The sequence below is a fragment of the Bemisia tabaci genome, chromosome 1 (genome assembly GCF_918797505.1).
Source record: "Bemisia tabaci chromosome 1, PGI_BMITA_v3".
Classification (NCBI taxonomy): Eukaryota; Metazoa; Arthropoda; class Insecta; order Hemiptera; family Aleyrodidae; genus Bemisia; species Bemisia tabaci.
This window is the reverse complement of record NC_092793.1, coordinates 74,685,304-74,698,128: the sequence shown is the minus strand read 5'-3', so window position 1 is coordinate 74,698,128 and position 12,825 is coordinate 74,685,304. Positions and strand designations below refer to the sequence as shown.

At 40.1% G+C, this 12,825-nt stretch overlaps 1 protein-coding gene across 1 annotated transcript in view; it reads right to left on the bottom strand.

The window, feature by feature from the left end:
• LOC109033200 (neo-calmodulin) overlaps positions 1-4,885 on the bottom strand; it is a 105,529-nt gene extending 100,644 nt beyond the window's left edge. Inside the window, exon 1 of the mRNA XM_019045707.2 lies at positions 4,747-4,885. The gene's annotated coding sequence lies outside the window, so the exon portion shown is untranslated. The remainder of the gene's footprint in view (positions 1-4,746) is intronic.
• Between the last annotated feature and the right edge of the window lie 7,940 nt (positions 4,886-12,825).

Here is a 12,825-nt window from a genome sequence, read left to right as displayed (position 1 = left end):
ATTAAGAAAGCGAAAATACACTGTGTTGATAAATTGGTAGTGACTGTAAGTAACTAATATTGAATTTTTCAGATGATATATGAATGAAACAAAACAACACAATCATATTTCTGTGCAGTCAAAGAAAGAAAAAAAAGCCTTTAAAGGTAAAGTATTCATCTGGATTTAATCCAGAATTTGGTTCTGACTGTGAGTATATCATAAAAAAAAATCCGATGCCACATTTTTTTTACCGATTAGTCTTGTAGGTAACACCCAGTCAATATTTAATAAATCCTCACAAAGATATCAGAATTTATTTAATTTTTTTCGGAATCCTAATTCTGGATAATCTAAAGCCACTAAAATTTGTATTGATGAAAACACATATCGACGGTGTAAGTCGGCAATCACAAAACTCGGTTTGCGACGTCTCAGACTTCCTGTCATATTTCACTTTTTAAACGGAAAACTACTCAACAGCAATTCTCTAAAACTGCCATGATTTTTCTTCTCTGTGCGAAGAAAATTTTGCAAAATCTTCAAGGAATGATATACATTTGTTCTCTTTTAAAAATATAATATAGAGGCGGAGATTTTCAAACACCGCAAACGAGATACGAGGTTGCGGACTCACTCCGTCGATATATTTTAGGTATATTAATCTAGCTTTCGATTACAAGGTTGTGTTTTCCTGCTTTTTCATTTTTATCCTTTCAGCTTGAATTCTTTCAAAATAATTATTTTCTTAGATTGAGGGCGTGTAGGAACTTCCGCGACAATGGAAGTATCCGAAGAAACATACGGGTGAGTTTTGCGACCTGTTGAATTATAATCTCGATGCAACAGGTTTACTCGGCACTCAACTCCGTTCAGATAGACAGAGGTAGTCTCCACGGTATTAGTTCCAAAAGATGGATTTATGTACATTTTACGAGGGAGTGTTTTTATGGGCGGATTGGTTTGGACCAATATGATCACTCGTGCGCAGTACGTGTTTTTGACCTGGCTAACTTAGCTTGAAATGGTATACTCATTGAACTGGACGTGGACACCTTCGAAATTGGAGGTGATCGAAAAAGAATTCAAGCGAGTAATCTTAAACAAATCATTAGGAACTGCGGGCCGATTATTGAAATTGATAGACAAAGCCATAGACAAAGGAGACAAAAGAGATATGGAGAGATCCTAATGGTGGAAGCGGGTGGTTGCAATGGACAAAGGAGGTGGGTAATCGACTAACTAACGGCAACCCGCGAGAGACCCGACAGTTAGTCTATCATTTTCTCCCTTTGTCTATAGGAACCACCCGTTTCAACCAATGGGATCGCTCCATACTCCCTATGTCTTCTTTGTCTATAGCTTTGTCTATCAATTTCAATAATCAGGCCGCTGGACTTGATACTGAAGGAGTCACAGATCAGACCTGTTATTTGAGATGGTTTTATCAATATGAATCAAGAAGTCTTAGTAGGTAGGTATAATTTAAAGTTCTCTTATTCAATGTTGCAGACTTCCGGTCACAGGATTGTCCGGAGAAAAGTTCAGCAGCTCCAAAGTTGCAGAAAGAGAGAATGCGAATCGTCTCTGATTCGAAATAATGATTCAGTATCCATGTGTGATTTTGAAATAATTGAATTTCTTTAATTTCTTGAATCGAAACAATCCTCTTCGTAGTGAACGCTCTTGACTTCCCAAACCCGTCTACGACCGAATCTAATCAAAATTGCATTTTACGATTATTATTTTGGATGGAAATGTCCACATGTAGCAATAGGGTTCATCAATTTTTGTGGGAGAATTAAATGACAGTTGAATTTTAGAAACCATGCTGCAGCTCAAAGATAAACGTGATACTAAGATACTTATTAACAAGAAAATATTTGGCACGCTTAACCAAGTGTAGGTAAGTTTAAGGGGCTCCACTGCAAAAAAAAATTTAATTTCACACTTTTATTCACTATTGTTGTGCAAAATGACTGTTATTTTTTTTCGCAAGCACTACCAGAATCTAAAAAAATTGATTACAAAAATGATGCTCCTTTACCAAAAGAGTCAAAAAGACAAAAGGGCAACATCAACGCGTTCAAACAGTATACAAAATGTTTTAAATCATTTCCAATACTAAGCTTGACATTTTCCAAAATTAGCCTCTCCCACCTAAAAATCCCGAAAGTCCAATTGAAATTGAAACTCTTTTTCGATTTTGGAAGTGAGTAACCAAGATTTTCAGTGGTGCGTCGACGTGCAGACGACATCCAATACAAAATCTTCAATCATAAGGCTGGAATCGCCAAAAATCGACGGTAAGTATAATCTCCTGAAATTTGTTTTCAAAATGTCAGAGCTTTTTCCCAGGTAAAGGCATACTGAGTAGAAGCGCATTCATTATATCAAGAAAAGGAGCTTCTTCGGCAGTTTCTAAAATCACACTGAGAAAAATATTTGTTGCGTCAAAACAACAATGAAACATTCTATGTAAAATTGAGGGGGTGTAAGCCAGGGGGATAAGTAGCATCGCAACGTTGCAAAATTTCAGCTGACGGCTAGCAACCACACGTATGCTGTCTTAAATGCACTGCGCTGTCCTATCTCACATCACGGCACCAGGATGCGACTATTCGCGCTCCACTGCTATCCATGTTGCATGCATAAAAATTGAAGGCGCACCGGCTTACCTCTTTTAGTGCACCTTTGAGCACCTTTGCACCTTTGTGCACCTTTTTAGTAACTATACTTTTCTCCTCCCTCTCTTCGGTGCTCGCAATTGTTTATAGACTTTTTTAGGGACAACTATGTTAGAGACTTTTAGAACTTTTGCCTGTAGAGTTTCAGCGTACCCGACAACTCGGTGGATGTCGGAGGTCAAAAATCAGGAAACTTCTCCCATCATTGGCAATATAGTCACAAAAATGGAAGCACTTTTGTTAAATGAATAATTGGTTTATTCATAAGGGCATAATATAATCCATTGTAGTTCCGCAAAACTTACATAGTTTAAGTTTGTCATTGTGTTGACAAAGAGGAATTGGATCGCATTTAGCAAAAGGGAACCAGCGCAATTAGTGTTTTCAAAATTGTCCAACTTCTCCTTCTCTTTTAAAATTACGTAGTATATTTATGCAGTATATCAGAATGTTTTGATGACATTTCCCTTTAAATTTAACAATTTCTTATCGGGAAGCCAAAACTATTTGCTACTCTGGGAGATTTTTTTAGATAATTATGAAGAAGCAACATTTTTACAACACAGTATTCGCGCCGGTTCCTTTTTGCTGAATGCGATCCAATTGATAGTATGTTAACAATTTGACAATAACGTGGAGCTCTTCGACAGTGTCACAAACTGAATATATTCCCAACACTTCTTCAGTCTTGGTTTCATACTCAGAAATACTGAAGTTGAATAAATCCATCCAAGAATACTCATTGCCAATTAAACACCTGAGGATTCCAAAAGTCAAATTGAAGCTCTTTTTCGATTTTGAAAGTGAGCAACCAAGAGTTCAGACGTGCGTCAACGTGCATAAAACATCGAATAAGAAATCATAAATCATAACCATGCGGATGATATGGCCAGAATCACCAAAATTCGACATCAAGTATGTAAGATTCCTGAAATAGGCTCTAGCTGCACTGAGAAAAAAATACTTTTTGCGTCCAAAAAAAAAAAAAAAAATCAAGTTACTCCACGTAAAATTGAGGAACGGGGCGAAAGCCATGGGAATAAGAGGCAGTGTAACGTTCTAAAATTTCAGTAGACGGCTTGAACTCTAACATTGAAAAACGCTCATCTTTCAGGGAAAATTTCAGGGAGCCATTGTTCAGTCACGAAACCATTTTACAAAAAATGTTAGAAAAAAAAAAGATATCTTGAGTAAATTCAACATTTTCGTCGAATGGATTGACGAATACGTTAAAATTTAATTAATTCCATCAGTGACCCTGTTCGTTCCAGTTATGTTAGCTAAAGTTTCCACTCGCATCGACATTTTTCTGGTTGTCGCGACTGAAAAAAGAAGCAATCAAGACAAAGGAATTTCGTCGTCAGGACTGAAGCTCTGCCAGGCGCAACTGATCTTTTCATTGACGCGAAAAATATATCGATGACCAACGTGCGAAACCGCATATCGACGGTGAAACTACCAAACCACGTATCTCGGTTTGCGACGTCGCAGACTTCCTGTCATACTTTATTTTTTAAATGAAAAACTACTTAACATCCAGTCTTGAAAATTTCTGTGATTTTTCCTCTTTGTGCGGAGAAAATTCCGTGAAAATTTCAAGGAATGATATTGATTTGGTCTACTTCAAAAAAATAAAATGTGAGCGTAGATTTTTAAACACCGCAAACGAGATACGTGGTTTGGTAGTTTCACCGTCGATATCTCCGTTTGCGACGTTGCGGACTTCTTGTCATGTTTTATTTCATCTTTGGGAGACTAATCAACGTAATTTTCTGAAATTTGCCTTGATTTTTCCTCTCGATAAGCAGAATATTTTACCTAAATTTCTAGCTATCAAGTTAGGTACGTTACTTTTCGAAAAAATAAAATAGGAGCGGACATTTTTGAAGCACCGCAGTGGAGATACGTAGTTCCGCACTTGAGTCATCGATGTTTGCCACATCATAACCGGAAACTGCCGACGCGACCTGTTTCCTTATGATAATGAATTAACGACCCTAATTTTTACCGGTGGGCTCCGATTAAGCAACAACGCCAACGTGCATACGACACCGACAAAAAAGGAAAAATCCGTACTAACAGGGCGGGAGTGGAGAGAAATCAGACGCCAAATCCTGAGGGAACAATCAGAGGGAGGAACAACGCGGGAACGCACACAGTTAAGCCGAACCGAAACGTCACGCAACTTGGCTAAAATTGTTCCCGACTCTCACCGACGCGCCCGCTTCAAAGCAACACGTAGTTTCTCCTCCGTTTCCATGGCGACCCGTCATCAGTGCACCCCTCCGATCCCCCTCCCCCGCACATCGCACCCCCGACTCGGTGAAATATTTTGAAATTTAGATTTTCTTCGGATCCGCACCTCGCCGGGTGGAATTGTCCCGATACATGGAGTCGTTTATCATTAGCCAGTTTTCTCGGCTTCCCGGCCCGGGGAGGGGGGAGGGGGTGGCTCCCTCATTAACGGTTGTTACCTGGAGAGGCCGTCAAAGGTGCTAGGGAATTCGTTTGTTTTGCGAGATTCCAAGCGTCTCATTTTGTCGCTCCGACTCAAAGTTGCCAGATTAGGCGATTAAATGTTGGTATTTTACACGTGTTTAAATGAAGGAAATTGCTAATTTTTCAGTACTATCTGGTAGCTATGCCCCGACTCGTTTTCGGTGCAACAGTCGCTTTGTTTTTGGACTCGCTTCGCGCTTGCTTCTCACTGGAGATGACACGCTCCTAAAGAGGGACTCGAGCGAATGTAGGTACACTCACGCCAAAACATGTCAACTCGGAAGAAATAAGATGCTCTATCTATTCGCCTAATTTCACTAGTATCACTCTTTTTCAGAGGCGTTTTCTGACAGCAAAATTATGAGGATCAAACATAAATTTTTGATCACGAAAATGTGAGGTGTGGGGATGTGGATTTTTTTTTTTTTTTTTTTTTTTTTTTTTTTTTTTTTTTTTTTTTTTTTTTAAAAAAAATTGATAAATGCTGAATTGAATAAAGTATAAAAATAGATTTTTTTTCTGTATACCGATTCGTAAGAGTCGACTATGCCTCAGCCAATTTGATTTTGCTGATGAATGAGACTCCATATTCCATGAAATTGCGACGATTTTCAGGGGGGAATAGCAACACAAAAAGAAAGATACAAATGTAGGTTGGATGGGCTGAAGCAATTCAAAAAAGCCTCGACCGTCAAAAAAATGAAAAATATTACAAAATTAATCGAGTAGAAGAAAACATCGATTCATCCGATGAATTCGGGCGAAAGAATCGATTCGATTTAATCGACCTTTGGTCGAATCAATTAAAAATCCGCATTTCTACAGTGGTGATGATTAATCCAATTTTTGGCATTTTTGGCGCTTCAGGACGATATTTCTTGAAAACCTGGTAACTTAGGAAAAAGTTAAAAATCACATGTTATGTATTTTTTTTTTTACGTTCTTTCCGAGAATGTACACGGTTTTTAGATTAAATTAAGTTTCACACATGTAAACTTGAGAAAAACCCTAAAAATTGGTGAAAATTGGCAACAATGGACCGTTAGGCCTTTTAAAATTCACAGGAAGCCATTTTTATGGCCAGATATGAAAAGTGCGTAGAAAAATACCTATGGTGCACACCAACGGAGGGTGACCAAGGTCGAGAAACATTCAAAAGAGCTACCTTCAAGTAAAAAAAGGCCGCTAAAATCGACATCCGGTCAATTTTCACATCGCGGGAATCCAGGTACAACTATAATTTTTTGATATGTTGTATATATAGAGGTAAGAGCTGTTACGTACGTCAATATAAAAGTTGTACCCCACTTTCTAGTACCTTAGCCGTGGCAATTTATCAAATTTTTGCTATTTTTGGCTCTATGGGACGATTTTTCTCGAAAATTTGGCAACGTAGGAAAAAGTTTCACTGAACATTTTTAATTCATTTTTTTGCGTTCTTTTCAAAAACGTACACGGATCTTAGTTTGAATTGATTTCTGCGTGTGTAAAATTGAAAAAAACCCTAAAAATGTGCCAAAAATGGTAACAATGGTCCATTAGGCCCCTGAAAATTTATCGGAGGCCTTTAAAAAGGCCAAAAGAGGAAAGTCCGCAAAAAAATACATGGGAATCATTTGCTGTGAGAGGAATAACAGTCGAAAAAAACGACGAAAATAACTATTTTTAGGTGCCGAGATTCTGAGTTTGAGGCGTTGTTGCACCTTTGCATAGGCTCCGTTCGGTGAAATATTTGGCATAAAGTCTACCTAAGACTAGTACTTTGAAAATATGAATCACTCAGCAAAATCCAGGTGGGGCCGGAAAAGGCCCGAAACGACATTCCTCCTTTCTTTTTACCGATGGACGAGTCGCCTTCAAATACTAGCGTAGGCAACATCGAGGACACGTCCTGTCCGCATTCTCGCATCATTCGTTACTTGCTGACATTTCTGACACGCGACTACCTGTTATATCGGTCCGACTGAAGTGCGAAACCACGTATCTCCATTGCGGTGTTTCAAAATTTCCGTTCTTAATTCATCTCTACCATGAGAAACAATCCAAATGTACGACTTTAAATTTTGAACCAAATCTTCTGCTATCGAATACGAAGAATCATGGAGAAGTTAAGTTTTATGTTGACCAGCTTCTCGAAAGAGAAATAAAATTTCTAAGGAAGTCTGCAACGTCGCAAATGCAGAAACGTCGTCTCTCATTTTGCCCAAAAATATGTATGCATAAAATTGAAGGCATTATGACTGGCCTCTCTCAACTTATATTCGTGTGTAACGATAAACAATGGGACGCGTTTGCTAGGCGCCTTGATACAACTATACAACCTCGACGGATGTCCGTATTGCGTTCAAAAAATTGAAGGCGTTTTGACTCCCTGCTCTTACTGCCTGTAGTTGATTCGATCGACAAACGCGTTGGTCGGCGGTGACGGGGACTTGATGCAACTATTAAAGCTTGTTGGATGTCAGTATGCACTCCCTTAAGCGGATCTATGGTCTGAGGCTATCTTACTCACCTACCTCGACTGTTAGGTAGAGAATTTAGTGTATGCTTTGCATTTATGGATAACTAAAGTTAAAAGAAGTTTTCTTAAAGTTAAAAGACTTGGTGCAAAAGCGCATAACTTCCTTACCCAGCGCGATTATAACGGTTTGTGAAGGCGGGAACAGGGGGGGGGGGGGAGCTGTATCATATTGCTTGGATAAAAATTTATGATGTCTTGGAAGAATGACTTTTTTTTTTTTTGGTCCAAAGGAGAAAAATGCATAATTGAGATTATTGGTAAACATGGGGGAGGGCCAATTCCATGAGGGAAGATTCACCAATCGCTCGACACATCTTTGGTGCAACAGGATTGAATTGTCTTTCAAGAAAGTCCCATCTTGTCTTGTTATACCTGAACCGGATAAACCTTTTGGCTTGCCTCAGCTAATGGCCCTTAGATTTTTCCTGTGTACGATAAACTTCGCGACGGCGCTTCGGGCTTCAATTCTGCCACGGAGGTGTTACACAGTATCATACAAGATTGGAGGCATCCCAACGCATCATGCTTGATGGCATCTTTCAAAAGCACGATGTGCCCTCGCAAATTAAATCGAGTGACGACGACAAAAAGGGAGCGGTGGTAGGAAAACTTTCCAAGTCCCGTTATCCGTATTCAATAACATTTAGCATGATTTTCGAACTTCATCAGAGGAAAAAAAGACTTGATTCAAGCAGACATATCGACGGTGCAAGTCGGCAATCACATAACTCGTTTGCGGTGTCTGAAAATCTCCGCAACTATGTTATTTTTTTAAAGGAGAACAAATGGACGTGATTCCTTGAAGTTTTTGCAGAATTTTCCTCGCACATAGAAGAAAAATCACGGCAGTTTTAAAGAATTACCGTTGAGTAGTTTTCCGTTAAACAAATAAAGTATGACAGGAAGTCTGCGACGTCGCAAACCGAGTTATGTGATTACCGACTTTCACCGTCGAATGCTCAAATTTACCGCCGAACAGATTTTATTATGAATCAATATAGAAAATAATGCTTGTAAAAAGAAGACAAGATGCTTATGTGTATAAAAAGAAAAGTCACTTACATCAAGCAGAACCCCGCTTTCATTTAGCGATTTTATGCTTGATTCAAAATAAAATCTTCTTGACGGCACACTCAAGAATGTTTCTGCCTAAATCAAGTTACTTTATTCTCTATTGACATTTAACAATTATGCTAAAATTCATTAAATACGGATGCCAGGACTCAGTGAGTTTTTCGGACCACCGCTCTCTTTTTGTGACGTAGTATCTTGATTTCTTTTGCGAGGAACGCTCTATCTGTACTCTTAAGTAATGCCTGCCATTATTGATACGTTGGAGCGCCTTCAATGTCTAATGATACTGTGCAACACCTCCGTCGCGAAATAGTTGCTTGAAGCGCCGTGGTACTCGGCGGCGCGGCGAGCAGCCAGCGTGATAGGTGATACACACTGGCGCCTACATACCTAACAGGGATACTTCACGCATTGCGGAATGTATGAAGCAGCACGCTAGCAGCACACCGCTGAATGACCCACTAGGTGGGATTTTCTGGTCAGAAAAGCTCCACGAGCTCGATGAAGCGCGCAAGAAGCCTCGGGACCACGCGCAATCGATTCAGCGCCTAGGATCCACTGCTACATCTTAGCCTACTGCTTAGGATTCAAAACTAACCTCTAGATTTTTCCTCTTATCGAAGATCGAGAATAATCGACAGTGGTACCGTGGCGTGAATGGGCCTGTTGTATACAAAAGATCCAACCGACTGCATAAATTTCTTGAGGTAAATTCGCTCGAAAATCACGTTGGGCACATTAAAAAAAGTCCGAAATCCTCTCCTTAGCGCGCAATCTGCGTAGTTTGTGACCCGTTTTTTTTTTAAGTTTCCCGCGTTTCCGGGCAGTTGTTCTCGGTCTCCGCCGACCAGGTTTGCACCGGCAGAGGACTGAAAAAACTACCCACATAAACAAACGATTGACTAACTCTTTCTTTTGTATGATTTCATTTGTATTGAAGTTTCTGTTTCCTTTTCCTTTCTTTATTCTGCAAAAGCGAAAGCTTATTTGAATCGCGATTGAACTCTTCAACAAGGAGAGGGGTTATTATAGGTCTCTCTTCGGGAAAACCTGACTGTCAGCCACCAAGGAAAACTGTCCACATTCGCGGTAAATTTGGAAAAGCGTGTTACAAACTACGCTAATTGCTCTATAAGGAGTGGATTGCAGACTCTTTTGATGTGTCTAGCGTGATTTTTGAGCGAATTTTCACTGAAAAAGTATGTTCAGTGGACTGTTTCTACTGCTTTTGCAACAGACCCATATTCGGGGTCAGAATCGAAAGTTCTCCAATCGAGCTGAAACCAAACTGGTCCCCAAAGAAATGAGCCACTAAGTGGGATTTTCAGGTCGCAAAAGCTCACTCGAGTCCGGTGGATGAGATGGATCCCGCGATCTGCGAAAAAAGGCGCAGTAGATGAACTTTGAGAAAGGGTCAAAAACACTCGTTTTTTATCGTTTCTCGGCTCAGGATGTCTCGGAGCCTCGAGACTACGCACTACGCGCAATCGATTCTACGCCTCGAACTACGTAGGATTCAACATTGATCTGCAGATTTTTCCCCCTGCCGAAAATCAGGAAAAATCCACAGGGGTCGACATGGGCTGGGTCGAGGTCAAAATCGGAAGTTCTTGAAGCTAATCCCCACAGAAACGACTCTGTGAATGCGATTTGCTGGTCGGAAAAGCTCTACGAGTCCAATGGATCGCGTGGTCGCGGCGTAAAACGCACATTTGATGAACTTTCATGAAAGGGTCAAAAACACTGACGGTTAGTCTGAAAGAAAATAAATGAGATCTCTTTGCCCACGCAAATTTCCCTAGGGATTCCGTAGATGGCTGTCTCCTGCACTGTTCCAGCCAAAAATGAAAAAACTCTGTAGAGCTCTTTGAGATTCGGTGGAAAACGCGCACTTGATGAACCTCAGAAACGGGGGAGAACACTCGTGTTTTTCATCCTTTCTCGGCTGAAGGAGCCGCGGGGAGTTTCGCATTTTTGCAACTGCCTACCAAGTGCTTTAAACCTGTTGTTGACGGATGACCGAAAAAAGAGTATCACGCTTAAAATTCCTTATCAGAGGCTTAAGTTGGATATCATATGGCTGGATCAAGCTCTGTATGATTGGTAACTGACACTTGATCACGAGATACGCAATTCTACAATCAAGTCCGAGGTATATGCGAAAGAAGTTACTACAGTTTCATTTGGTCCGACTCATCTTATTGACTCGTTCCACTAAGTGTCGCTGGTGCGGTGGTTCGTTTCTGAAGTCAAAACGCCTTCACTACCGTGCGTATGCAACACGAACATCCACGAAGACCGAATAGTTGCATCCAGGCGTCATAATTAAACCCGTGTAGTATCCGTCGCATGCAACACTGTCTGAAGCTGTGATTGTTATTTCTTCACACCTTAACTTAATTACAGCGTTGCTTGTTGTGCCGATGAGGGAAGCCATTACTGATTTTTAACGCGCCATCGTCAATTTCCTGAGAAAAACATTAATTAAAGGTATTATAACCAGGCCCGCCACAAGGAGGGGAGGGATACTGAGTCCCTGGTACCGGGGCGCGGACCCTGGAGGGGGCCCGTGTTACCCGTGAAAAACCACTACGAATTCACATGCAACCCTTGTTTCGTAGGAAAAAGTGAAACATTTACCCTAAAAATTTCGCAAAAGGTGAATAGATTTTCAGAAACACGCTGGGGCACTGTAGAATTCTTCTTAGATTTTCAAAGAAGTATACTTCTTGGAAAATTACTATCTATTTTCAAGATTTTCAGTACAAGGGATATTTTTAGTGACTGCGTTTCATTTTCTTCCGCCGTCAGATGCTAAGAGTCTCCAGTCTGGGCATCGTAGACTTCAATGGCTCATGACTCAACTTCCTTGCCCTAGACAAACGAAGGGGGAGTCCAGGGGGGCCTGGCCCTCTTGGAACTGAAAATAGTAGGTATCATATGCCACACCCAAAAAAATTAAAAATTTTCCAAATGTTTTGAATGCAACAATTCGCAAGTATTTTGTGCTGAAAGTATAAAAAAGAAAAAAATAATTTTATTCCGCAGAAATTGATGGAAAGATTCTTTATGGAAGCTTCAACATGCGTCCGATTAGTCGTATACATTCTATAATTTCTCGGGGGATGCCCTTCGGATCCCCCCCCCCCTCCGTGCTTGGGGCCGGGACCTTAAAACTGGTACCAGGGCCCGAGATGGGATGTGGCGAGCCTGCATGAAGGCTATTTCCATTTAAATCTTCCGTCACATTCATACGGCGCAATGATACAACTATTTGAATTCTCCGGAATGTGTGAGGTATCACGCCGCATTTGAAGGCGTTTTCAAATCAGCCAAGTTCCGACACCCGGATTATCGTTTTGCATAATTCAAATTCTTTTGTTATATTCAGTACCTACCACTCGATTATTTTTAATCCTCGTAGAAAAACCACCCATTTGCCAAATACAATTCTAGTTGAAGCGCACTAAAGCGCATTCATGACTGCAAAAATGTTGACGGAAATCAAAAAGGCCATCGTGCATGAGGCTATTTCAATTGTAATCTTCCGTCGCATTTCTAAGGCGCAATGATACAACTATTTGAACTCTCCGGAATGCGTGAGGTATCACGCCGCATTTGAAGGCGTTTTCAAATCAGCCAAGTTCCTATACCCGGATTATCGTTTTGCATAGTTCATATTCTTTTGTTATTTTCCGTGCCACTTGTTTATTTTTAATCCTCGTGGAAAAACCATCCATTTGTAAATACAATTCTAGCTGAAGCGCACTTTAGCTTTGCATTCACCACTGCAAAAATGTCAAAGGAAATCGACAATTAAAATTTATTAGTAAAAATTATATTATATGCTTCTCTTTCCGTCCTAAAATATGGGCTGCATCTGGTTCAAAATTACTTGCTGGGATTGTGGAATTACAAAATGCATTCTGAAATAATTGATTGATGTAGTTTTTGAAAAATGATCGTTATTTACTTTTCCGCAGCAACACATACTTCATGAAATATTTTATGGATGATACCTACTGAATGGGTATAGGTGTTCAATAAAAAGCAGATTAATGAATG